The 27,783-nt window shown below is 40.8% G+C and overlaps 1 non-coding gene across 1 annotated transcript; it reads right to left on the reverse strand.

The window, feature by feature from the left end:
• Positions 1–21,159: 21,159 nt before the first annotated feature.
• On the reverse strand, positions 21,160–21,278 carry LOC130018735 (5S ribosomal RNA). The gene has a single exon (XR_008791620.1). It is a non-coding gene; the product is annotated as a 5S ribosomal RNA (ribosomal RNA).
• Positions 21,279–27,783: the final 6,505 nt, after the last annotated feature.

Raw genomic sequence — 27,783 nt, forward strand, 5'->3', positions numbered from 1 at the left:
TAATAAAAGTCTTTCTCCACCCATCTGTGTATCTCTAGATTGTTTGATCCCTTATTTGGCCCATGGATCTGACCTTTATCAGTTACAGGCCTACTTTTGACAAAGCTTTAAAATTTCACCCAGAGGCACACAGCAGTGAAGAAACCCGGCACCAATACACCCGGAGAATTCTCGGGTCCCATACCAAGCTGATATCACTGGGAGGTCCCAGATGGGGAAGGAACAGTCTCCCCACCTTCTCCAGATGGAATCCCAGCGACCATGAGCTTCTAAAAGCATGGTTCCAGTATGTGGGCACCAGGACTAGTCTTCCGAACCGTGCGGCTGCATAAGCAGTCACAAGACCTTTCCTGACATGCAAAGTGAGCAATGGAAAGTAAATGATCTAGCGTCTGTCCCTGGAAGACAGGCTTGAATGGTAGTGAGAGAATTTGAGCAAAATATAACGCCCAACTGAAATGCATCTGGACTGTGAATTAAACTAAAGCACTATGCCACCCTAGGAGGGGAAAGGTATTTGTCCCTCCACATTTCCCCCCTGGCGGCTGCAGCATGGTGTCGCTATCTTTTAGAACCTAATGAACAACCAGGTATGAGACTGCAGTGACAAGGCACACGGGGCCTCATGGGATGGGGGCGGGGGGTGAAACTAGCCCTTCTCCCTGCCCTGACAAGGCCCTGAATTGCACCCACAAATGCCTCCTCCAGCTCCTTGAATGACTATGATCCCAGAGGCACATAAACCAGTCTCAGTACCCAGCGGCTTTTGGCAGTAGTCCCTCTAGACTTATTACTAAATCAGAAATCCAAAATCACGTGGCCGCAATAGCAGCCACACGACATCATATGCTCTTCATAATCAGCAATAGAAAACAAATTATCTAATGATGTCTTTTTAGTAGGTCTGAATGTTGGGGAAAATTCCAAATAATAATGGTGGGTCTTTTGTCATAATATTGAATGTGATCAACGTAGAGAGAGAGTAAAGTGGAAATCTGTCACACAGGCAAGGGAAGGGGCGGGAGGGGTGTATACTGGGGTTCTCGGTGGTGGAAAATGAGCACTGGTGAAGGAAGGGTGTTTGATCATTGTGTGACCAACTGTTTTGTGTGCAGCAACTCTGATTCAATCCCTGGTACAGCATCCAGTCTCCCAAGTCCCACCAAGAGTGATTCCTGAGCACAGAGCCAGGAAAAATCCCTGAATAATGATGACTGTGGTTCCCAAACAAAAATTTTGCTGGGAATAATTTCTAAACAAAGGAGACTGCATGTGGGGGGGGGGGGGGAGGAATAAAAAGGGATGGTCACTTTCAATCAAGTCTGTCTAGGTCCAAATCAAAAGATTCTCCATAGAATGTTTCTTCAGAAACTAAAAAATGTAATAAATTATCAACATTGTTGCCCCAGGTAATAGTTTATAGGATAGAGATAAAAGACTTAGAAGAAGGGAACTCACACTAAGTTGTCTATTTATTAAAGAATATTTACTAACAGTAGATAGCCATATATTGGGCACTGGGGTATTGATTGGGGGCTGGAGCAATAGCATAGCAGGTAGGGCATTTGCCTTGCACGTGACAGACCTGGCTGACCTGGGTTCGGTTCCTTTACCCCTCTCGGAGAGCCCGGCAAGCTACCGAGAGTATCTCGCCCACATGGCAAAACCTGGCAAGCTCCCTGTGACATATTCAATATGCCAAAAACAGTAACAACAAGTCTCACAATGGAGACATTACTGGGCCTGCTCGAGCAAATCGATGAACAACGGGAGGACAGTGACAGTGACAGTGACAGTGGGGTATTGATGATGAAGATACACAAAGTCTTTCCAACTTCATGGAAACTCATGAAGGTAAAGGTTATAAATAAGTGAACAGTGCAACACATAATTATGGCTTGTGAAAATTATGAAAGGGGCTTTATTTGGGGAAAGGGAGACAAAGTAGGCCTGGTTGAGGAAATGACATTTAAGCTGAGAGCTATAGCAAGAGTAGCAATTATCCAGGTGAAGGATGGCAGTAAGCAGATCATGGGCAAATATGGGAAGGTTTTGAAGACAGAATGGTCCTGGGAATGAACAATCAAGTGGGGAGAGTACTAAGAAAGCAGACCAAGAGCTCACTTGGGGTTTGTAAACCAGAGAGAGGATTATTTTAAGTATACTAGAAGAGCCCTTCAAGACTTTTAATCATGAATTGATTTGACTTATATTTTAGAAAGATTATACTCCAGAGGATGGGAGCTGAGACAAGGGAATAGGTATGGGAAAACAACTAGGAAGTCAGTGCTCAAATAACTTATGTCAGGGCTCTGGGTAAAGCAGGTCATACTAGAGATGGAGAGAAATAAAGGGCCTATCTGTAGGGTCGGTAACAGACCGGACCAAGAGTTGAGGGGAAGAAATAGGGTCAGAGACCTCTTCTAGTTTCTAACTTGAGGCACAGGATTGAACAAGACTTCTTTGAAAAATTGAAGGTGAAAAATAGGATCAAATGGGGGTATTGGGCCAAAATTAGTTTGGGCTTCCCTATTTAAAAAGGAAGGACTGCTGCTGAACAAAACAGAACTTTAAACGTAAGTTTTGCGTAGTTTTCTTTGTCTTTATGAAAACCTCTACTCTTTGGTATTCAGGGAGCTAGTTCAAATGACTGAGGCACATGCTTTGCATGCAGAAGACCTGGCTTTCATTCTGAGCACTGTATAATTCCCCAAGTTCCATGCTGGGCGCAACTCTTGAACACTGACAGGTGTGCCTCTTTGCCCCAGTCCAACACCAGTAACCACAAATGACGTTTTTGGTCATTACTGTTGCCTCCACAATAAAAAGGAAAATATTAGTATTGTGAATGAAATTGGATAAGAAAACTAAGATGGTGTGGCATGTGAATTTGCTTTTGTTATAAAAGTTAGCATCTGTGGGTTCCATAGGAATTTAAAGAAAGCAACCAGTAGCAGTTTTCAACTTGCCAAGTATTCACAAGACTGGCTAGCAGGCCTGCAGTTTATAGTTCCCTGTAGGAGCAGAATCACAGGTTGTCAACGTTGAAAAGAATATATTAGTTTCATTAGGACATTATGAAAAACCTTTTGTTTTGTTTTGTTTTTGGGCCATGCCTGGCAGTGTTTAGGGCATATATCCCTGGCTCTGTGCTCAGGGTTCAATCCAGGCAGGTCTCAAGGAACCGTATTGAATGCCAGTATCGAACCCAGGTCAGACATGTACATTGTAAGAACCTTACCCACTGAACTAGCTCCAGCCCCAGCATTACTTAAAGATTAGAGGCCTGGATAATACAGTAGTATAATACAATAGATAATACTTAGCATTACACAGCAAGTCTGTACATGAACGAAGAAAAATAAAAACGTGCAGGGGGCCCGCAAAACCACTCACCAGCCCGTGGAGGTGGCCCTAGGATCCGTAGGTGCAGGGAAGGACCGACCGAATGAACACAAGACACAAGAGACAGAGTACAGTTTAGAAATAGAGAGAAAAAGGGACAGAACTTTATTGGGGGCTACAGGCTGTTTATATAGGGTCGGGGCAGCCCAGTCAGGAGCAGAAGCAATATAACCATACATGGTAAGGTCAGCAACAAGCGCTTTACCTGACATTCAAGGTAAACATTTGTACATCAAAGGGTCTTATGGCAGTAGGCGCATCCTGAGCTTTACATTTGCATATCAAAGGGTCTTAGGGCAGTAGATGCATCCTGGAGGTTACTATAGAAAAGGCCAGATAAACTGTCAGCCTGATGTTATGTGGCTATAGAGCAGGTATCCACTGCGATCAGGAAGTCCTGGGAGACTGTCACCAATGTCTGTCCCAAGCAGTTCCTAACATGGGAACCACGGCCAGGGTCTATGAGAGGGCTCTTGGCTTCCCACAAAAGCGTCTAAAGTACCAGTCTGATTCTTTTCTCAATGTCCTCTGCCTCTCGAGGGTTAAGTTTTTCTATCTTAGGCACTGTAGAGAAGAACAATTCCCTTTCTCACTTGTGTTCCTCTAGGGCATATCTGGTGATCAAATTAACATCAGACCGATTAGCAGGAGAAAAGAGCAAATTTAATTGCACATGTATTGAAGGCCCATATGGCTATACATTCTTCAGTCAAGAGACAAAATAAACATCGATATTCTGATTCATGGAATGGGATGGAGCTCTGAGGCTTCAATATGAGAAAAAGAGGACTCACAATATGAGAAAAAGAGGATTTACTGAGAGGGTGACTCATGATGAAAACCAGTTGTTTACCCTGCCATGTAGGATGGTTTTCTCCAACATAAAGATTTCTGATAAAAATACTAATTTTGGTTAAGACCCTTGATAGTTACTGTTCAAGCTCCCAAAGGGAGTTGGAAAAGCTTCTTTTGAGCCTACAGAATAAATATTCCACCTACCATAGTGACACATCTTAGGAAAGCCTGTTCTCAGCATCTTGGGAAGGCCTGTCTGAACATTTGGAAGAATTCTATCCATTATTATCTAAGCCTTCTTCTTAAGGAGAAAATGTTGTACTGCTACCACAGTATCATAGATTCACTTTTTTTAAAAATTTTTTTTTGTTTCTTTCTTTCTTTTTTTTTAATAGTTGTAGATTTACAATTATTTGTGCTTGGGTTTCGATTATACAATGATCAGATACCCATCCCTCCACCAGTGCCCATTTTCCACCACCATGGATAATATCCCCCCACCCCCATCCCCCCATCCCCCCCTGCCTCTGTGGCAGGGCAATCCCCTGTGTTCTCTCTCTCCTTTTGGGTGTTGTGGTCTGCAAAAGAGGCATTGAGTGGCAAACATGTTCAGTCCATAGTCTACTTTCGACATGCATCTCCCCTCCTGGGAGGATCCTCCTAACACCCTATATTTGGTGCTCCCTTCTCTATCTGAACTGCCCTTTCCCCTAGAATACCCGGCTGGCCTCTAAGTTATGGAGTAATCCTCCTGGTGCTGATCTCAGCTATTCTTGAGTATTAATCTCATACTTTGTTACTTTATATCCCCCAGATGAATGCAACATAGATTCACTTTTTAAAAAATTAACTACTAATTTTTTTAATGTACACAAAAGTCACAAATGTCAATGCAATTTTAGAGCTGAAATTGATTAGATAACAAAGCTCCAATACTAACATCAATAAACAGGGGGTCGGGGCAATGGTACAGGGGTAGGTTTTGCCTTGCACGCAAAAGGTTTATAAATACCAAGACAAACCCAGGTTCGATTCCCCACCCCCATCCCGTATGGTGCCTCAAGCATTGCCAGGGGTAGTTCCTGAGTGCAGAGCCCAGGAGTAATCCATGAGCATCACCAGGTGTGACCCCAAAACCCAAATAAATAAATAATAAAATAACATTAAAAATAAATAAACATAAAAATTATTTTTTACCTGAAAATTGTTATATCTCACCACAAGTTAAGTCCCTGTCTAAAGATTACTAATCTGTTTGTTGCTAGTTGAACCATCTGTGTTATTGTTTTTATTTTTTAGTTTTGTTGGTTTCTATGTTATTTTTCTATCTAATTTGGTGTGTTCCTACTGCAACTTCAGTATTGAGGAATTTGGAGGTATACTGTGGTCCAGAAACTTTAGGATCTGTGCTCTGGGCCAACGAGTTGACATAGTGGTGGCTGTGGAAGTTAGGTGTGGCTGCCCAGACTTCTGGAAGTACTGGGGGTCGGAGAAGGCTTCCCACTCCCCTTCAAGAACTCCAGAGTTCACTGAGATCTCTAACGGGATATTGGGATAACTGAAAATTTTTGTAGTTGGATATTTGTTTCTGCAGAGAGTATTAGTGAGGCAGTGGGGTTGAACAATTTGCCTGGCTGCAGCTATGAGGTGTGAGTGTGGCTGCCATGACTTTAGCAGGGCAAGGACTTGGCCTGGACCCTCCTGAGGGTGCCAGTTTTCATCTGGAGGGGACCCATGTGTCTGTGAGTTTTAGCTGCTTGGCTTGCATCTCCTCAGAAGTTTACTCATGAATTGGTAGAGCAGGGCCAATGGGTGAATTAACATGGAGTCAGCTGTGGGAGGGGGGCCCATAGAGTTTCATCTTGAACTCTATGAAAAGGGTATGTCCTAGAGATTAGAGTCCCTTTATCCTACTGTACCCGCAGGACAAGAATTCCAAATTCCTTTAGCATAGCTTGGAATTTGATCAGGCAATGCTGTCCAAGGGTACTCTGTTACAGCAACAGATCATTCTTTCCTGAGTCAGAGGGAATGAGTAATTGAATTCTTTCTTAGTATTATGCAATTTGTCTTGTGGGAACTCCCAATTATAAAGCAAGAGTTGATTATCTCTGTCCCAAACACTTTATCAACAGAGATAGTTAAGTAAACACTAGCTGCTCACATCCTTCTTTCTGTTTTATTTTCTTGCCTTCTTTTCTTTGACCACTTTAAAATTAAAAAAACTATTATTATATGTTAAAAAAGCTTCCAATGCAAAAGCACTTTTGGTTTAGAGTTTTGGTAATAACTAATTATTTTCCTCATAACCTGGAAATATGAAAAGCAATTGGTTTTCCAACCACTATGACTTATCAAGAGTAGAAATATGATAATCGTTTATAAATACCAAGACAAAGCAAGAAAAATTAAATCCATGTATTATACAATTTTGAAATAGATTTCTACAACTATGATTAGTAGGGGTATTTAACTATTATGGCTTTTAGGATTTAATATAAATATAACTAATGGCTAACATTTAATCATTCCTTCTCATGTTCTCAAATGGTGAATATTATTATCCTTATGTCTATATGTGTCTTCTGAAATATTTAATCTCTGCAATTATCACAGTTTTTTTCTATTGCAAGGAGAGTGATACCTAATGACAGTAGTTTTCTAAAGAAGGTTACGTTCTGAATTATAATTTATAGAGAAGCATCTGATGGCATTACTTAGAAAGGATTGACATTTATATAGAAGAAGACAGCCACAATGTGTTTTTAAAAATAAATAGCTAGTTAAAAAATAGGACTCAGAGATAGTTATAAATCATTCCTATAATGCAGAAGTTAATCAGAGATTGTCTATAATTTAGTTAAGCCACTTAAAGTTAAAACCTGTTTTTATCATGTGGTCACAGATCCATTAAATATTCTTTTCTTGTTGACAGAAGAAGGTTATTTTTAATTTGTATTTTACTTCATTCTTTTGGTTTCTAAAAAACATGCAGGTGACTTTTGCTGAGAAGCGAATTATTTTAAACATTCCATGCAGAAAAAATGACCTCAAATTTCAAAAAATTGTCGCACAATAGAATGCTCCTTTGATATTAAACTCCCACAAAAGTCATTTGGAACAAGATGCCTTTAAAAGCAGGGTGGGTCAACAATTAAACTTACGGAGAGATTGAGAATTTGAGACATCATTGATTGGGTTGCCTTTAAAGACAGAGATGTTTATTTGATACCAGAGAATAATAGTGATTTGTGACTCATCAACCAAAGGTATATAAAAATGATACTACTTTTAGGTATTTTTATCATCAAGGCTGAGCTGATGCTGGACCTGAGCACAGGCATTAAGTGGAAGGATGCTTCTTCTGAATCAGGCATACAGTTTGTCAGTATAAAATGCAATGACTTTGTTGTCCTGATTAGGGTTATAGTCTATGGCCTTGGCCTCATTTGCAGAGTGTGACCCTAACTGCTCACCAGCAAGCAAGAACATTAATCACATTAGCTGCAAAGATTAACAGGAGGACAGCAAAACACTGTGAGAGCAGGTCTTTCTTGACCGGTTTGTGGGTGAGAGGTGGCAATTTATTTCTGAAGTTATAAGCAAATGAATTATTAAGGACAACTCTCTGAATAAGCAAATGGAAGTATTTCTCCCTGCTTTTGATGCTGCTTATCTGGCCTTGAGAAGCTTTTCAGTGATGAAAGAACATATCTTTACTAAGCAAGTTTTCAGGAGGTGACATTCTACTTGTGGACATCTTGATGGCCTTTGACAGGCTCAAGCTTAAACATGGTGCTTTCACCATCTCTCTCTGATGTCTTATTTTCAGGGAATTGAATTTAGCTTTCTGGTGAAAATTAAGGTAAGAAGAGTGGAAGTGAACTTTTTCAGGAGGGGGAGCTCAAACAGTGCTCACTGCACTGTGCCAGGAGCTAGTGTCCATCGTATTCAGCCCAGCTGTGAAGGCCCCACAATCCAGTGCTTGGCTAGATACAGTACTGTTCAAGCCCAGCAGTGCTGGGGGCCATCAAGGCTAAGTCAGTGGTGCTCAGAGACCCTTTTGTGCAAGGGGTCAATCATTAGGCTTCTTGCACTCCAGCCATTTGAGCTATCCAGTTTTTCCCAGCTCCCTATTTTAACAATATTTGTTGTATTCAGGAAAAAAATATCGTTTTTGTTTTTCAGTGAATTTAATTGCCCAGTTTTATTCCTTCACTGTGGAGCTTTGATTCCTGATACTTTCCCTGCAATAATATACTCACATGCACCATTTATTCCAGAGGTGCAAAAATAAGATGAGCTATCAATTGTTTGCCTTCCTCCTCTTCACCTGCTTTTCTCTAGAAGTCAGAATGTGTGGGAGCAGGAGTTCCAGTTCATCTTACAGTCACTTCAGTTTACAAAAAAAAAAAAATCCTCATTTGCAAACTTGGGAACTTTATCACTTGAACAAATCACCTTAAACAGCTTTTCACAATTGCTCAGGACAGGCTGGCACATAACTGTTTGACAATTAGAGCTGCAATACATTTTATTTTCAGGAGAGTGTGAGGGTAAAGTCCTTAGGATTTTACCTCAAGGGATTCCCAAATCTACTGAGCACAATATTTCATATTCTGAGCAGAAGTCTCTTAGTGAGCCAAGGTTTTAATCTACAAGGGAGAAATTTCACTTTTAAATAATAGAAATAAATTTAATGAAATGCAATGTGCAGAAGTAATGAAGCAATGTGCATAGCTACAGGAATAAAGAAGTGATGACAGTATGATGATACATTTTAGTGTAAGACGAACTTCATTCAGCTAGGAACTTCCCTTTTACAATGTAGAGAATAATAGTATGCATATCATAGGTTTGTTAACACCTATAAAGCACTAAATATATACTACCTGTCTTATAATTAGCTTCCACTAAAAGTCAACTTCACTATTATTATTATCATCATTACATAGCCATAGGGTGTTTGTGGTTAAAATTATGGCTACCCTCCAAGACTATTAATGTTGCTGATTTTACTAACACTAAACTTACCCTATGGCATAATGATGAAAGGAATATGGGTTTCCAACCATCTTTTTATTCAGCACAAACCATTGTTGAGAAGAATGAAGGTATAGATAAGTAGGAAATTGGTCTTTAAAATTTTCTAGTGGAGTGCAAATTAGTACAAAAGGGTGTTAAGACTTATAATGTGAATACCCTATGTCTCAGCAATTCCTTAGCTGTGAATTTTTCTTATGGAAATCATTAGATGTGTGAAGAGATTTATGTGTAAGATTCTTCATCAAATTTATTTATAATATGGAAAGATTGGAAAAGCCTTAGTGTCCAATGATATTATACAACTTAAGTAAATTATGTGTATTTTATGGTATAATTTTGCATAGGCACAAAAACAGGATCTAAAAAACTATATATTGATGTGGACAAATTATTCTCATATATATTCCAGTGAAAATTGCACCTTTATAACAGTATATTATCAAACCATTACTCATATATATCAATGTGAGAGTTGTACTGAACATACCAATATAAAAAAGTTGATTTTTATATTGATACTTCTGTTATTTCTTAAACTTCTTGGAACCTTCTACTGTATCCAGAGCATCATCTTGTTGGCCTCTTCTTTTTTTTAAACTATAGTGCAGCTTAGCAGTGCTTTGTTATCTAACCTGATTATTTGAATCATTAGTTCTCTATATGGAATAGTCTGGTTAAATACAATGGGATTATCAGCTCTTCAATATTCCAAGTGTTCTCTTTCTGAAATAACGTTGTCCACCATATTTCACCAATTCTAAGCATACGAGGAAACAGAAACCCACATTCTTTGCTCACTTAGGAGCATCAGCAGTTGGAGAATGAGTTAATTCTGATGTGGGGCTATTTTATTTCAGGAGTCTTTGTGTAAGCTGATGTTTTGCCATGTGGAGTACAGTGTGCCTCTCCCGGTGGATTCCCTTGTGCTGAAGGGAAGCGGTTGTTTTACTCTGGCTTCCTGTCCAGATACTGTGCACCTCCTTCCTGGCTGAAAATCTGTGTTCCTGATTGATGCCTTTCCACTCTGAATCTCATGATGAATTAAGAAAGGTTTGGCCCTTCCCCTGCTCTTTCCCAAACATACTATTAAGATCTTTTTTCATTCTATCGGCATAGTTTATTTCTTGAGTCTTGTGCCTTTCAAAACCATGTAAGGAGGAGGAACTCTCTTACAAAATTTTTTTAAAAAAAATTTATAGTTGAGTTTTAGACACACACTATTGCAGCACCAATCACAGCACTAGCGTCAACTTCCCTCCCATATACCCCCACCCCCAACCCAGGTCTCCCAGCCTTCCCTTTTGACAGGCCCCTTTCTAAGTTTGTTTGCTAAAGTTTGATCTCTTGATTTCAGTATTGATGACTCTGTGGTTTGGATATTTGGCTCTGTCTTTCCTTAACACCACCTGACTCCCCTGTCCTGGTTCCTGTTCCTTCTCATTTGTGTCTTCTTCCCCACTCCTCCACTCTTTTTTCCCTTCTTCTCTCTATTCTCTGGGAAAAGTTGATCATCACCGCCCCTCCTGCCCCCTTTAGAACACTGCATTCCCTCATCCAGTTGGAACTCTCAGTCTTAAAGAATTAAGACATCTCTTGTGCTTCCTGTTTCACATTCTGAGACAGCATGCATGGCTAAAGGACTGTGAAGTCAGGGAATATATACATATATATGTATATGTATATATGGTAACAAATATATTAGTGTAAGCTGTTAGCAGCAGAAGAAACTGGGTATGTGACACACACACAAGCACATGCACATACACACACACATATATAATATGACATATATAAACTCTGTACTTTATAGCTCTGTACTATTTTGGCAAATCAACAACAAGGCAGTTGCCTTATCTTCTATAATATCTTTCTGGCCCCTGGACTTTTTTTTATATATCTATCAGGGCTCATTAGTATTAATATTATACTTTGGGTCATAATCCATTGCTATGTTATTCATTTTGTTGCTCAAATTGTTCCAGCTTTGACCATTGGGAGCTCTTTCAATTAGCACTCAGGCCCATCTGACATACCTCATATCCTTTGCATTGCCTTTTATTGGGTACTTCCTTCCTGGAATTACAAGATGCTATCGTGGAGGAAGGATTTGATGACTCAATTAATTTTGCATTTTTTTTAAACCAAGTGCTTTCAAGGTTCAGATTCTCCCACATTCTGTGGCAGTTATGTCTTTCACACAGTGACCCCTCTACCCCTAGATGCCTTTTTTTTTTTGGTTTGAGGACAAAAGACAAGACACAGAGAGATTACTGTAACTATTTGAATGGTGTCTGAAGGTTGGGAAAGAGTCTTACAGTAAATGATAGTACATTTCTGTGTGCTGAGTCACAAATGTATGCTATAATAACTCAGTTGAGTCTGTAGTAGACAGAACTTAAATAGGTCAAACAATGCTACCAAATGAAGCAATTAATATATTCATACATAGTCAACCCAGACAACTAACTACTCATTTCTTTAAAAAAGACCACCATTGCTCAGACACTTGAGTGACATAAAGGTGAGTTCACTGTCAATATTATAATATTTGTATGGCACAGCAGTAGGATGTTTGCCTTGCATGCGGCCTGCTCGGCCGACCAGGGTTGAATTCTTCTACCCCTCTCAGAGAGCCGGGAAAGCCACCAAGAGTATCTTGCCTGCATGGCAAAGTCTGGCAAGCTACCCATGACATATTCGATACGCCAAACACAGTAATAACAAGTCTCACAATGGAAACGTTACTGGGCCCACTCCAGCAAATCGATGAACAGCGGGAGGACAGTGCTACAGTGCCAATTTGTATGTGGTACTAGAGATCACAGAGTTTTGGTGCCAATGGTTCAGCCAGCTGATTTGGTGGGAGTGGTGCATGTGGGCAGCAGGTTGGGATCAAACTCATGACCTTATACTTGCAAAAAAGACACTTTTAGCCACTGACACCGCCCCCCCCCCCCCCGGCCCCATAGTCATTTTAATTTTCCCTTAAATATATACAAACTTGGAGCTATGGTAAATTGCTAAGCACACAAACCAAGTTAAAAATACATATGCAGGGGCTGGAACAATAGCATAGAGGGTCGGGCGTTTGCCTTGCACACAGCCGACCTGGGTTCGATTCCCAGCATCCCATATGGTCCCTTGAGCACCGCCAGGAGGAATTCCTGAGTGCAAAGCCAGGAGTAACCCCTTTGCATGGCTGGGTGTAACCCAAAAAGAAAAAAAAATGCAGAAGACTAAAATGTTGATAACAATATTCTCCTGAAATTTAAGAGCAAGACCAACTTTTCTTAATAAAAGACTCGAAAGCATTAAAAAAAGAGATATAGCTAGATTCCTTTTGGGGTTTGAGTCATTTTCTTTGGGCAATTTTTCTTGGAGAAGATACCACAGGTGGGTGTTATGTGGAGCTTTTAAAATAAATTGCAAATTGGGAATATAATGAAGTGCCACTATTGAAAAATCATGAAGTGATTGGATTTTTTTCATTTGCTTCATCTGGGAGAGTTTTAGTTTATTTACTTAATTTTCACTTATGTAAACATTTCTCGTGGTCCCACCGATGAGCTTCCCTCCACCCTCTCGGGCTGGAACTCTCTTGGGCTGGAGCAGAGTGGGTAGGGCATTTGCCTTGCACACAGCCAACCCAGGTTCAATTCCTCCTCTCCTCTCTGAGAGCCCGGCAAGCTACCTAGAGTACCTCACCCGGACGGCAGAACCTGGCAAGCTCCCCATGGCGTATTCGATATGCCAGAAACAGTAACAAATCTCACAAAGGACACATTGCTGGTGCTCGCTCGAGCGAATCAATGAACAACGGGAGGACAGTGCTACAATAAACATTTCTCAATTAAAAAAAATGCATGGGGGCTGGAGCGATAGCACAGCGGGTAGGGTGTTTGCACGCGGTCGGCCCCGGGTTTGATTCCCAGCATCCCATATGGTCCCCTGAGCACCGCCAGGAGTAATTCCTAAGTGCAGGACCAGGAGTAACCCCTGTGCATTGCCAGGTGTGACCCAAAAAGCAAAAAAAAAAAATTCATGGCCAGAGAGATCATACAGGGTTTAAGGTTCTTGTCCTACATGTTGCCAACCCTGGTGTGACCCCTGACAGTGCGTATGGGTCCTTGAATACCACCATGAGTGAGTTTTAGCACAGAGCCAAGGAGAAGCCCTGAGTGACACTGCTGGACATGGCCCCCAAATCAACCCCCTCTCCCTCAAAAAATGCAGACACTATTGAAAATGCCCATGAAACCAATAAAGGACTGGTGCAGCCTCCAGGTGGTACACTAAGTAAGGACAAAATCACCACTAAAGAATTCAGTGCCCAAGGCTAGTTGAGGGGTGTGTATATGTGGACTGTTGGTGCCATCCAGTGGGGGTCAGTCTGGTCTGACCTTGATTCAACCACATCTCTGTCACCTTGAACAGATTCTGTTGGTTCTCTGAGCCTGACCTAGAAAATCTGGCTTATGTGCCCTGTAGAGTGATTTTGAGAATGTAAAAGAATAATAATAGAAGTGCAGTGTATGGCACTTGATAGGCGGTAGCTTTTCATGACTGCTATTATTTCCAGGACACTGGACAGCTATGTACTCTGAGTGTGAGTGCCAGAGAGCAACGCGAGATAAGATCGGCCGCAGGCATATGGAATAATCACTGTGATCATCACTTCCCACAACTCCCTTTAATGCTGACAGTTTTCTTGGCTCCTGAGAAGCAAAAAGAGAAACTTGCCACCATCTCTGTCCCACTGACATTTCTGTCCTCCCTCTTGCAAGAGCCAGAGTCTGTGGTCATGAGTCCATTTTCTCTAGCTCCAGTGAAACAAGCAATTTCAGATTAAAGGAAGACCTTCCCTTGATTTCTGACCAATTTTCTTCCAGCTGACAGACTTTTGCTTTAATGCTCAAGGTGCTCGAGTAACTCCCAACCCTGGTCATCTTCACAAGTTCTAGAAGCAGGTCATGGATGTCTTGTGTGGCATTACAGGGATCGAGGAGAGGAAGCTCTGAAGGTCATCTACTTTCTGAAACTCTGGAATCAGGAAGCGGAGGAGTTGACTGTGGTATTTGTGAAGAAATTCACTCAACGCAGAACATCATATGGACTGCCCCGACAAAATGGTGGATGAAAGCATCATACATTCACTGTCTCAAGTTTCTGGCACCTAAACGTTTGACATCCGGGTGTGGGCCTGACCATACTCTCTCTGAATTATTGAGTAGCATTGTTCTTTCCTCACTTCTAACATGTTTGCCTTTCTGTTTCTCATCCTTCCATTCTCTGCCTTTGTTGTCTTGTTGTTAAGTCATCCTCGCTTTCTGTGTGTCTGATTTTTTCCTCCTTTGTATAAGGCTCTGTTGCATGGGTGCAGGGACTGTGTGCCATTCTACTTGACTTCATCTTGATTAAACCCGCAAAGGTCCAGTTTCCAATTAAGGTCACACTCACAGGTGCCAGAGGTTAGTGGAGGATCCAACTTAATGGGGGGTGGGGGAATAGGGAAGACACAAAATTTAGACAGAATAGATAGGTATTTTGCAGACTCCAAGAGGCCTGCTTTCTTCAAGTCCCTTTACCCCTCAGTTACACTCTAAGTGCTTTATGCCTTTGATCTTCCTTGTCTGCTTACTCCAAGTGAGACAAACAGGTGCATTGCCTCCTGGGTTCTTAGTCACAGTATAGAGTCCCAAGAGTGTCTATGATTTCAGAATTCGCATTTTAGGGGTGGGGTGGGCCATGTCCAGCAATGCTCAGAGGCTATTCCTTGCTTTGTGCTCAGTGACCATTCTCAGCTGTACTCAGGGTTGTTTCTGTGCAAGGCACATGTCTTTACCTCTGTACAGTCTCTGTGGTTCTGTTTTTTGTTTTGTTTTTTAAGGCAATCTAAGAACCACAATCTTTATTAAGAAGCCTGGAGGCTTGCTCTGTTATCATTCCCCCCCCACACACACACAATGTGGTAAATAGATTTCAGATTCTTTTAAAGGTGAGATATGAATGAAGTAAAAGATAAAAAAAAAGGCTTGATGAATAAGGCGTGGGGAAAAGATAAAAAGGAACTTGAAGAAGAATGTAGGAAGCAATAAAAGTACTTACTTTCTATCTGTTTGCCAGTTATTCGTCCTAATGTTAGCTTTTAAATGTAGAAGCCACAAAAAATATCATTCAATAATGCAATTTCAGATTGGGTTGTGGGTGTTGATTCTATACCCACTTCTATTGACAAGACAGGGCAGCTGGTCCTGCAGGCCACATTCTGACTTCCTGCAAAAGACACTGGCTTGTGTTATTTGAGTCAGAACACCCTCATCTGAGTGGACTGATTAGCTCTTGCTGCAGTGTAGAAATACGAAGTAGTTCCAAGTGAGAAACAGTGTCTGCTCTACCTGGCTTCCTTTTAATGGGCAGAGGACACTGTGAATGCTCAGGGCATCCAAGTAAGCATATGCCTTGTGGAAATTCTGCTCAAGTGAGGGAAGACACTGCTTTTCTCCACAACGTATTCTGGTCACCAAATTTTTATTGACAATAGCTGTTGGTGGGAGCAGCAGTAGGGGAAAGTGTGGTGAACCCAGAGCAAATACATCTTTTTCAAGATATTTGAAAATGTTCTTTTCCCTGGAGCTCAATGAAAACAATAAACAGAAAAACTGAGAGTTATTCAACCGAAACAATGAAATGGATTATCCACGATTCACTAAATGCACAAGTCATAAATAATACAATAGTTATATCCTTGGTGCATTTCTGATGGTTCCTATTAGAAAGATGCTGGCCTTGCAAATATTTGAAGGAGAACCTTAGTCCTTTTTCAGTATTTATTTATTTATTTGCTTTGGGTCACACCTGGTGATGCACAGGGGTTACTTCTGGCTCTGTACTCAGGAATCACCCTTGGTGGTATGCAGGGGACCATATGGGATGCTGGGAATTGAACCCGGGTCGGCCGCGTGCAAGGCAAACGCCCTACCCGCTGTGCTATTGCTCCAGGCCCCCTTTTTCAATATTTTAAAAATTCAACTTCCTATAAGTCATTTTCATAGAGGAGAAATACATATAAATGTATTCAAGAAAAGAATCTCTGGTCTTGAGCAAAGTATGAAAAAGAGGCTCTCCCAGGAAGAAGTAACTAAAGTGCTCAAAATAGTTTAGTTAGGGATAGGAGGTCTTATGTCTATCAGGGAAGGAGCTCTGTAGGGAGGAGAGGAGGGGGTTATTGATTAGCTTCATTTGTGTTTTAATCCTAGAACACTGGTATATGATTTCTTTTCCCACCACTGGCAAATTGATTATTAAATATGATGGAAAATGTACAGCAGAGTCAAGAAACTTTGGACTTGGGCCAAAGAGATAGTATAAGGATTAAGGTGCTTGCCTTAGGGTAGGGTCCTGGTCTTGCATACAGTCAACTTGGTTTGATCTCTAGTATCTCATATGGTCTCCCAAGCCTGACAGGAGTGATTCCTGAGTGCGTATACAGGAGAAATGTTGCGTTTGACCCCAAAACCAACGAACAGAAAGACACCTTACATTCAGCAGACCCCATTTCCATTTCTGGCACTGCATATAGTTCCCTGAACACAGAGCCAGGAATAATCCCTGAGCTGGTGTGCTCCCCACAAATTACAAACAAAAAACTTAGGATTCCTTTTGCCTCCAAAACCAAGTCATATGGCAGGATTTCTTACAATTAATCATGTATTGACATTATTTTGGCACATAGCTCTCTCTAGATCTTAGTTCTCCTCAATTTCAATCCTAACTCTGACTTTAACCTGTTACCTTGCCTGGCCCAAATTTATTATCTGCTTTTTATGCAGAACGGAACATTTTTTAAAATATATTGGGTGTGAGAGTAGTATCTAATTCAAAGTGTTATGTAAAAATGATAAAATTCTGGGGGCCATAGAGACCATATAGCATTTAAGGTGTTTGCCTTTGTTGCCTGTGGTTCTAACCCTGCCTAACCAGATGATCCCCCAAGCCTGCCAGGACTGATCTCTAAGCTCAGAGTCAGGAATAAACCCTGACTACAGCTAGGTGCAGCCCAAAAGCCAATAAGAAAAATTTAAACAAATCCGCATAAAAACAGAATAGTGCTAGGTACATAGTAAAGATTCAGTATTAGTTACATGAAAAAGCAGCAAGCACAGAGTGCATTTGGGATCCGACTTGATTCGGTTTTAGTTTGATATTTATTTCTACATTGCTTTCCACTTCTATTCTGGTGTGTATTTGTCTATATTTTCTGCAGCTGAAGTTGCACCACAATTCATGCTGAAGGAGGCAGGTTCTTACAAAAGTGATGAGTCAAATTTCAGGGAATGTCCTATATTTGTTCGTAGTTCATATAACATATGTGACATGACTTACCCCCAGAGCATGCTCACCTATATCTACCTATTTCTGTTTCTCTGTGCTTCTGTGTAGATCTGGGGAAATTTTTGTCTTCAAGTAGGAAATCTTTTCTCAAGTTCTTCAAAAATGCCTGCTGGTGGTTTGGGGATTTGTGATTTGTTTTCTTCTCACTACTCCTGTTTCGGTGGAATGGAGTTAAGGATACAGTTAGCTTGTGGCAGGAAGAAAAAAAAAACTTCTGGGATAAATTCAGCTTGAAAGTATCCCTCCCACTCACCAGCTAGGAGTTATTACTATATGTGTGTCTGTCCTGTGCTGTATCGGTTTTTGTCATTGTTCTCCTACTCTCTCTCTCCCCTCTAGTAGAGCTCTCAACTTTTTTTTTCATAGTTTTATTTATTAACCCCAATATTCCCCCATTCCACCCCACCCAATGCCTGTGAGGCAGATGATTTCTACTTATATCTTCTCTACATTGGTTACATTCATCATTTCGACAAAAGATGCACCATTATTGTTTAGAATCCCCCCCCAACAATCAGAATTGCTGAAAAGGCATTGTGAAATACTTTGTTTTCTATAGCTGGTTATGAGAATCATATAATGTTGCACGACCACTATTGTGGCCACACAATTTTGGATTTCTGCAAAGAGCCAGATAATTTAGAGATTGGTTTCTGTGCGTCTTGTGTTATGGCTGCGCCGGAGAGCTGCTCTTGGGGGGCAACTCAGGACCTCGCTAGAAAGTGAAGGACGAGCTGGTACCACCCCTCTTCCCATGAGATTGCAGTTGCCCTGTCACTGCCGGCTCATACCTTCCTTTCCTATAAGCTCTGAGGCGGTTGGCCACCTTGCTGCGGGGGGGGGGGGGGGGGGGGGGGGCAGGGGAGGGGGATGCAGAAGGGGAGCTCTCAACTTTTTAATTAATTTGGCTTGGGGTTCACACTCGGTGTTACTCAGGGTTTACTCCTGGTTCTTCACTCTGAGATTACTTCTGACAGCTTTGGGGGACCACATTTGGTACTGGGAATAGAACCCAGATCAGCTGCGTGCAAGGTAAGTGCTCTACCCGCTGTATTCTTTGTACCATCAATGTTTTAAATGTATTTAAAAGGTTCAAAGAGTTCATGTCTATTGAATAAAGAGCTTGTGGTCATTGTCTATGCTTCATTACAGTGTGACTTGATGGGTGCACGAATCTATAGTGACTCCTAAAGGTCATTTGTTTCAGGATCTTGAGGCCCTCATATTGAACTGTGTTGTCCTAGTGGTGGTACTCAAGCTCCCTGAGCTCAACTTGTTGGCCCCACCCTACTTCTCAGAAAAGATCACCTGGGTCTGTTTCTTCCATTTTGGCTTTTTAATGACAAAACCCCTTCCTCTGGTCTAAAGCATTTTCTTCTCTAGATTGCTGTAAAAATGCAAATATCTACCTAGGAAAGGTAATTCACAGTCTGCATCTCTATGTCTTGTCAAATTTCTGCTGATACAGTGTGGCAGCAGGATCCTAAGAACCACATTAATTTGTGAAAGAGGGAGGGGGATGAGTCCATAAAAAGGAAGAAACTCTTTGCTCCCAGCAGGGAGGTTCCACACACTCGAGAGAGTGGGCTGCAGAGGAGTTGGCTGTGGACCATTCACAGCACGGGGACCATGGCACGACTGGGCATCAGATGACGCAAAGAAGGATGTGGACTTTCCCCAGGTGAATCAGGGCTGCATCCAAGGTAACATTCAGTTGATTGGCAGAGGAACTTCCATGAGAGAAATATGATTTCATTTGGTTTTTATTTCTGAAAGGCATGTTGTATGTTTTAGAGACTTTCTAATTTTTTACAGCCTGAAAGAACATGTTTTCACCAAAGGGACACTGAGCCAAAGATGACGTTACTCAGGATGTTAAAGTTGATGTGCAGACATTCTCCTGGAAATACTATATTTCAGTTCCTCTTCTTGCTCTTAAGAACCCTAAGATGGGCACAGTCACTGGCTTCGTTTCTCTCTGGGGCGGAAACTTTTCCTTCTCGCCCTTTCATCCTCATTGATGATACTCTCGCACCATGTGCTCTTCTCCCTTGACCCAATCACTCCTAAAGGCTTGGTTGTCTGTAGCTTTCCTGGTAAGAGTTTGTTCAACCTGAGTTTTTATTATCATGCCATATTAATTCTGATTTTATTAGAATGATGCAGATGATAAAAGAACAAATCTATTGCAATACAAATAGGACACAAATTATTAAGCAAATAGACACAATCTCCCTACACACACACACACACACACACACACAAACACACATATACACACACTTAATTTTTTCTATTTCTTGGTGTTGATCATCAAGTTTAATACCTGTACGTGCAAAGCAGGCGTTTTATTACTGAAGTACAACACACTCCCTCCCCATCCCTTTTAAAATTTTCTATCAGACTTTTGATCTTAAGGGTGTTTTCTCCTTCTTTTTTTTAATTTCTTTTTAAAAGAAGGAAGCAGGGCAAAGTGGAAATGCCATGAACTTTAGATACAGACAGTCATGATTGTGAGCTCATAGTTTCTAGCTTGGAGCGTGACTAGATAGCTTATGTAAGTCCGCCCTGAACTGGACCCTTTCATGCTGGATAGAATCACTAAATTGCAGAGTTGTAAGGATTAGGACTTTTCTTTTCTTTTTTAGTTTTCTCTTTCTTTCTTTCTTTCTTTCTTTCTTTCTTTCTTTCTTTCTTTCTTTCTTTTCTTTTCTTTTTCCCTCCCTCCCTCCCTCCCTCCCTCCCTCCCTTCCTCCCTCCCTCCCTTCCTCCCTTCCTTTCTCTTCTTTTTTTTTTTTTGCAGGGGAGGGAGGAACCACACCTGGTTGTGCTCAGGGGTTACATTTGGCATTGCACTTAAGAATTTCTTCTGGCAGTGATTGGTGGACCATATGGGATACCAAAGATTGAACACTGATCGTCTGTGTGCAAGGAAAACATCTTAATCCACTGTACTATCTCTCAGGCTCCAGTATTAGAATTTTCTTAATTTGTGAGGCTTTTTCTCTCCCATTTGTTGTGGTTTTTGTTACAACTAAGGCTGGAGTGATAGCACAGCGGGTAGGGCGTCTGCCTTGCACGCAGCCAACATGGCCGACCCGAGTTCGATTCCTCCGCCCCTCTCGGAGAGCCCGGCAAGCTACCGAGAGTATTCGATATGCCAGACACAGTAACAACCAAGTCTCCAATGGAGACGTTACTGGGCCCGCTCGAGCAAATCGACGATCAACGGGAGGGCCTTTACTTTACTTTACTTTTGTTACAACTAAGGGAGTCACATACATTTGGCTGCAGTGTACTAAGGTAAAGGTAAAGGTAAAGGCCCTTCCGTTGATTGTCGATTTGCTTGAGCGGGCCCAGTAACGTCTCCATTGGAGACTTTGTTGTTACTGTGTCTGGCATATCGAATACTCTCGGTAGCTTGCCGGGCTCTCCGAGAGGGGCGGAGGAATACGAACTCGGGTCGGCCATGTTGGCCGCGTGTAAGGCGAACGCCCTACCCGCTGTGCTATCGCTCCAGCCGGGCTACAGCACCCGGTATTCCCAGGCAGTCTCCCATCCAAGTACTAACCAGGCCCGAACCTGCTTAGCTTCCGAGATCAGATGAGATCGGGCACGTTCAGGGTGGTATGGCCGTAGACAAGGTAAAGGCCCTCCCGTTGATCGTCGATTTGCTCGAGCGGGCCCAGTAACGTCTCCATTGGAGACTTTGTTGTTACTGTGTTTGGCATATCAAATACTCTCGGTAGCTTGCCGGGCTCTCCGAGAGGGGCGGAGGAATCGAACTTGGGTTGGCCATGTTGGCCGCTTGTAAGGCGACTGCCCTACCCACTGTGCTATAGCTCCAGCTGATCATATACTTCACTGCAGCTCCAGAGATCCCAAATGGCACTAATGTGTTGCTGGAGTTTTACTTGGGCATGTGAGGAGGCATAACAGAGGATCAAAGCCATGAACTCACACTTGCAAGGCAGGTGCTGTACCACTGAACCTTCTGAGGTTATTTTTTTTCTTTTTGGGGGGTCACATCTAGTGATGCTCAGAAATTACTTCTGGTGTTGCTTGGGGGATCATATGGGATGCCAGGGATTGAACCCAGGTTGGCCACATGCAAGGCAAACTTTCCTCATTGTACTATCCTCCAGCCCCACCTTCTGAGTTTTTTTTGAGGACTAAAATCATTAATGCATACAAAATGATAAGCTAAGTATTAATATTTAGCAGAGCTCCGTAAATATTATGTACTCTTATTAATATTAATAAAAATTATAAGAAACCTGGAAGAAAACTAGAGATAAAGAAATTCAGTCATAATAGAATACTGTCCTGCCCACAAATGAGAAGAGTTTATTGTCATGACATGAAGGAAACTTAGATACAAATTGCTGATGACACGAAGGAAACTTAGATGCAAATTGCTAAATTCAAGAAGCCAATGTGAAAATGCTACATCCTTCCAACTATATAGAATTTTGGAAAAACATTTAAAAAAAAGTAGTGATTTTTAGGTGTTGGGAAGGGGTTATAAACAAGAAAACTCAAAGGATTGTTAGGGAACTATAATATTCTGTATGACACTATAGTTTTGAGTACCTGTCTATGCTTTTGTCCACATTGATAAAATACAGACCAAGCATGACTCAGCACTCTGATGCAGACTAGGTACTCTAGGTGATAACGGCATGTGAGTGTTGGCTCATCAATTGAAGCAAAAGTACCATTCTGGTAGGAAATTTGTGATGGCAAAGGGGGACATGGGAAGTCTCTGTACCTGCCTCTCAATTTTACTTTGAACATAAAACTGTTCTCATTTTTTTTAAGTCTTAAAATTTTTTAAGTCAGGAAAGGGAGAGGGAAGCAGCTCTGAACAGAAAAGAGTAAAGTGATATTCTTTCTTTCCCACTCTGAGTTAAGGTCCTGACTTTCATGTGGGCACTCAGTGGTGGAAGAAATATGAGGGCTGCCCCTGGCAGGGCAGATGCAGCTTGGAGGAAAATGCGAGAAGGGGAAAAGCACACAAGCTTTCAGGCAGTGACACAGTGACAAGGTTTGGTAATAGCTTGAAGATGGGAAATGCCATTATCATAAAAGCATGCAAACAAGGAAATGGAGACATATTTATTGTTTTAAAGTCACTTAGTCAATAACATTTATCTTTCTCTCTGATTATGAAAGTAGTATATGTTCACATTGAAAAATTGGCATACTGAGAAAAACACAAAAACTAAACTAAAAATAATCTGTAACACAGAGAGAACCATTAATCATTTGAGTAAATTTTTGCAGTCTTTATGAATATGTGTATAAAGCCTTTTATCCTTCTACAAATTTGTGATTATTCTACAAAGTTATACAAATGTATACTTATGTTTCATTTAGTGGTATGGTGTGAATATTGTTTCATGTCATTAAATATTATTTTAGAGAATATTTTTTAAAAATGTATTATTAAAAGATTCAAATAATAGCCCCCTATGCCCACCTATACCCTATGCACTTATTACCCAAATAAAACAATTAAGAAATATTGTACAGGTCTAGAGCATTACCATAGTGGGTAGGGCATTTGCCTTGCACGTGGCTAACTGGGGTTGATTCCAACACCCCATTGGTTCTCAGAGACCACCAGTAGTGTCCCTTGGGTGCAGAGCAAAAGTACGTCTTGTGCACCACTGGGTGTGGGCCAAAATTTTAAAAGATAATGGGCTGGAGCGATAGCACAGTGGGTAGGGCGTTCGCCTTACAAGCGGCCAACATGGCCGACCTGAGTTCGATTCCTCCGCCCCTCTCGGAGAGCCCGGCAAGCTACCGAGAGTATTCGATATGCCAGACACAGTAACAACAAAGTCTCCAATGGAGACGTTACTGGGCCCGCTCGAGCAAATCGACGATCAACGGGAGGGCCTTTACCTTTACCTTTACCTAATAGCTGGTTTATTTTCATTTATATGCTGTCTAGTCTACCCATTCCTTATATTTAACGTATAAATTAAAAAAAATTATTAGTGAATCACCGTGAGTTACAGTTATAGGCTTATATAAACTTTCGTGCTTGCATTTCAGTCATACAATGATCATGTACCCATCCCTCTACCAGTGCCCATTCTCCACCACCAATGGTCCCAGTTTCCCTCCCACAACCCCCAGCCCTCCCTCCCCCACCCCACCCCACCCCACCTCTGTGCCAGGGCATTCCCTTTTGCTCTCTCTCTCTCTCTCTCCCTCTTTGGGTGTTGTAGTATGCAATATAGGTATTAAGTGGCCGTCATGTTCGGTCTATAATCTACTTTCAGCACGCCTCTCCCATCCCAAGCAGGCCCTCCTAGCACCCTTTACTTGGTGGTCCCTTCTCTATCTGAGCTGCCATTTCCCCCAGCATGTGAGGCCTCCAAAAACAAAGAAGTCTTTTAAAAATATAATTATGTCACACCCCAAACTTAGTAATACGTATTTAATGTCATCAAATTGCACTTAGGGATTAATTTTTCTTGTTTGTCATATTAAATTTTAAGTTTGTTCGAATCATCATTTGATTTGGGATATTTGGAAGATCAGGCAGAAACCCTGAGTTAAAATTGGAAATATTAATATATGCTCATTATATATTTTATCAAAATAAAAACACATTTTTAAACTTTGTACAAAGAAAAGATCTAGAAACAATGACTAACTCAATAGCAAAACACTTCTAGTGCCAAGATTATAGAATCTAAATACCATTTTCCTTAAAAAGAGACTGGAGCTTCTTGGAGAAATGTCAGATTCCAAGGCAGAAAATGAACAAAATGAGCTTGAAATATCTTATACCAGAAAGCAAGCAAAGTATTCAAGAACTTGGTTTATGTCCAAAGGATGCTAGTCTCCCATTAAACAATGATGTGATCATTTCATAAGGATAGTAAGGATAAGAATAACTGATAGAATGAAATGTGCCAGATATGTATAAGTCTATTAATTTGCAATCAAGCTCCTTTTACTTCAAAGCACTCAGAGGTAACTTCTAAAGATAGTAGAGAAGGAACTTAATTTTGATAACAGGAAATGAACATCAAAGTATCAAGTAATCATCTTACCTTTAAGATGATTACCTACAAATAGTATCTTAAACAATAGTTAAAAGGGGAAGTTCTTCTTTATGTAACATTCCAACTCATAAATGATAGAAAAATGGTAAAATAAGTACACCATTTTGCAGCCATTATGATATGGTGATGTTAATTTCACCAAAGATGAAAACAAACCAATAAAACCCCCTACATGACATGTTTGTAATTATTCATCTTCTCTCCAATATTACCCTGATTTCCTTGCGTGTCCCATTGACTTTGAACTTGGCCAAGACTTTGACTGATGGAATGTGAGCAGACCTGACATATGCTACCTCCAAACAGAAGCAGATGCATCTGTGTGGTTTGGCTGTACTCTCCTTCAGCTTTTGTCCTCAAACATGGGAACTGCAAATACCAGGTAGTAACTGCTTCGCACCCTGAGTCCCAGACTGAGACATGCTGAGGGAAATAAACACAGCCTGAAGGAGTCAGCAACTTCTGAATAATAAATCGTACTATTCATGGTAAACTCCTCTAATTAGTTCAGTAGATCTGGGGTGTTTGTAATGAAACATCTTTTCCAAAATTTACCCTTCTCAACTCAGAGCAAATTTCCTTACTCAACTATGGTGGAAGATACTGGGACAAAGTGACATATTCAATGATATTATGGGGTTTCTCCCCTCAAAGTACAGACTATGAGATTCTCTGTGAAACAAAAACTCCAATTTCCTGAAAAGAGAGAGAGACAGAAATCATAAGCAATAAGAGGGAAATTAAAGGGTAAACAATAGATCAAAGTGATTCTTAAAACATTCAACCAATTGATCAGTCTGGAGAGATAGTACAGGGTGGCTCTTGTCTTTCAGGTGGTCAGTCCTAGTTTGACCTCCAGCACATTTTTTGGTCCCCTGAGCACTGCTAGGAGTGACCCCTGAGCACAGAGTCAGGAACAGCCCCTTCATACTGCTGGGTGTGACCACCTTCGCCCCTAAAAAGTAACACAAAAATTTCCTGTCAATTGAAATGTATACCATAATTTTATTTTGTTTTGTTTGTTGATAGGTTTTTGAACCACACCTTGCAGTACTTAAGGGCTTACTCCCTGGTTCTATGTTCAAGGAACACTTGTGTTGATGATCTTGGTCCCTCCAGAAAACATTATGAAGTTCTAGGGTCATGAATCAATAGTCTGTCACATGAGAAGCAAGCATCTTATTCCTGTGCTATCTCTCCAGCCCATGTATACAATAAATTTCAATTTAATGAAGAGTCTTCGATGAATAATAATCAAGAATGGCCCAACAGTGACTCCTTGCAAGTGAAGATTCTATAGAGCTATAGAATTTGATTGTAGGGTAGGTGTTCAAACATAGCTTTCCTGGTCTTTCATGATAGATAGAGTAGTGGTGCAAAGGGAAAAGTGCTGAGTTCTAAACTGTATTTTCATGTTTTTCCAGTCCTATAAATGTTAGTGGGTTGCTGAATTGTTCTGAAGTGTTTTTAAGGTCATTCACTGAATGAAAGACAGGATAGAGTTTTGAACATTGTGTGCCATGAGAAGAAAAATGTTTAGGAAGATTACTAGAGCAGGCCTAGATAAGATGAGTTTATGCTGAAGGGAAGGGAGGCAGGCAGCTAAACTCAGAGGCTCTTGCAAACATGCAAACAAAATGAGATGATTCAGCTGGGACGAATGAAAACAGAGCAGTGGGAAATTTAATCCAATGTATGAAGTCAGAAGCTTCACTTCTGAAAGGACTTTAGGTCATGATATGATGGCGGTGGTTAAATTCTTAGATTTTAAGAAGTAATCTTAAAATTTTGGATTTGATAGCTGGAATCAAAAAAAGGAACATTGGAGCTGAAGGGAAAATGTTGCATCAGGAAAGAGGACCTATTGAGAGGACTGAGGTTGCAAGAGCTTTAATAGCAGGATGTACGCATCGGTACAAGAAAGCTAACCGTGAAATTATGGTGATGGAGAAAAGGAAATTTTCTGCAAAGGAGATGAAAGGTAGATGGGGGTTCTGTGAAATTAAAGAAGGAAGCAGGGTAGTTATTCATAGCTATTCTTCTGTTATAACTTCGAAATATATGTACTCAAAGAATGAATAAAGAGTAATTGGTTTGAAATATAAAAGCATTAAAGCTTGGAAATATGGAATATGGAAACAAGAGAAATGACCCTAAATTAAGCATGTTTAGCACAGCGGTAGGGTGTTTGCCTTGCACGCAGCCAACATGGCCGACCCGAGTTCGATTCCTCCGCCCCTCTCGGAGAGCACGGCAAACTGCTGAGAGTATTCGATATGCCAAACACAGTAACAACAAAGTCTCCAATGGAGACGTTACTGGGCCCGCTCGAGCAAATCGATGATCAACGGGAGGGCCTTTACTTTGTCTTTACTTGGGAGGGGGCTTTCTTTGGTTCATATAAGTCACATTAACAAAACACTTTAATAAAGTACTTTTGAAAATAATCAAGGACTTTGCTTTTTTAAAAAGTTAATTTTTTAATTAAAAACTCTGTGATTTATAAAGTTGCTCATTAGAAGTTGTTCAAAGCATTTAGTGTTTCTGCAACCACCAGTATGACTTTTCCTCTACTCAAATCCCTAGTTTCCCAGTCTGTCCCCTCAGGCATGTAACAAATTCACTTCATATCGCCAATTCCAACAAAACCTTAAGAAATGCTAAACAGAATGATCAGAAAATAAATCAGTAAGAGTCATTTTGTGATTCCTGTATGATTTTGACCTATGAAAATAAGAAAATTAAAACCATTTAATACAATATAATAAAATGCCTATACATATATAGGCATATATAAAATATAAGTTTATATATATAGTTAATATATATAAGTTTTCAACTGGAACTTTAAGTATATTATATTAAATTTTATTTTATATTTGGATCTCCTATGGTTATAACCAAGTCTCACCTGTCGTTAATAAACTTTTTTTAAATTGCATCACCGTGAGAATAGTCACAAAGCCTTTCAGTTCAAGTCTCAGTCAGTCATACAATGATCAAACACCCGACCCTTCACCAATGCACATTTTTCACTACCAAGAACCTATATATATATATA

The sequence above is a fragment of the Sorex fumeus genome, unplaced genomic scaffold, assembly GCF_029834395.1.
Source record: "Sorex fumeus unplaced genomic scaffold, SorFum_2.1 ptg000265l, whole genome shotgun sequence".
Classification (NCBI taxonomy): Eukaryota; Metazoa; Chordata; class Mammalia; order Eulipotyphla; family Soricidae; genus Sorex; species Sorex fumeus.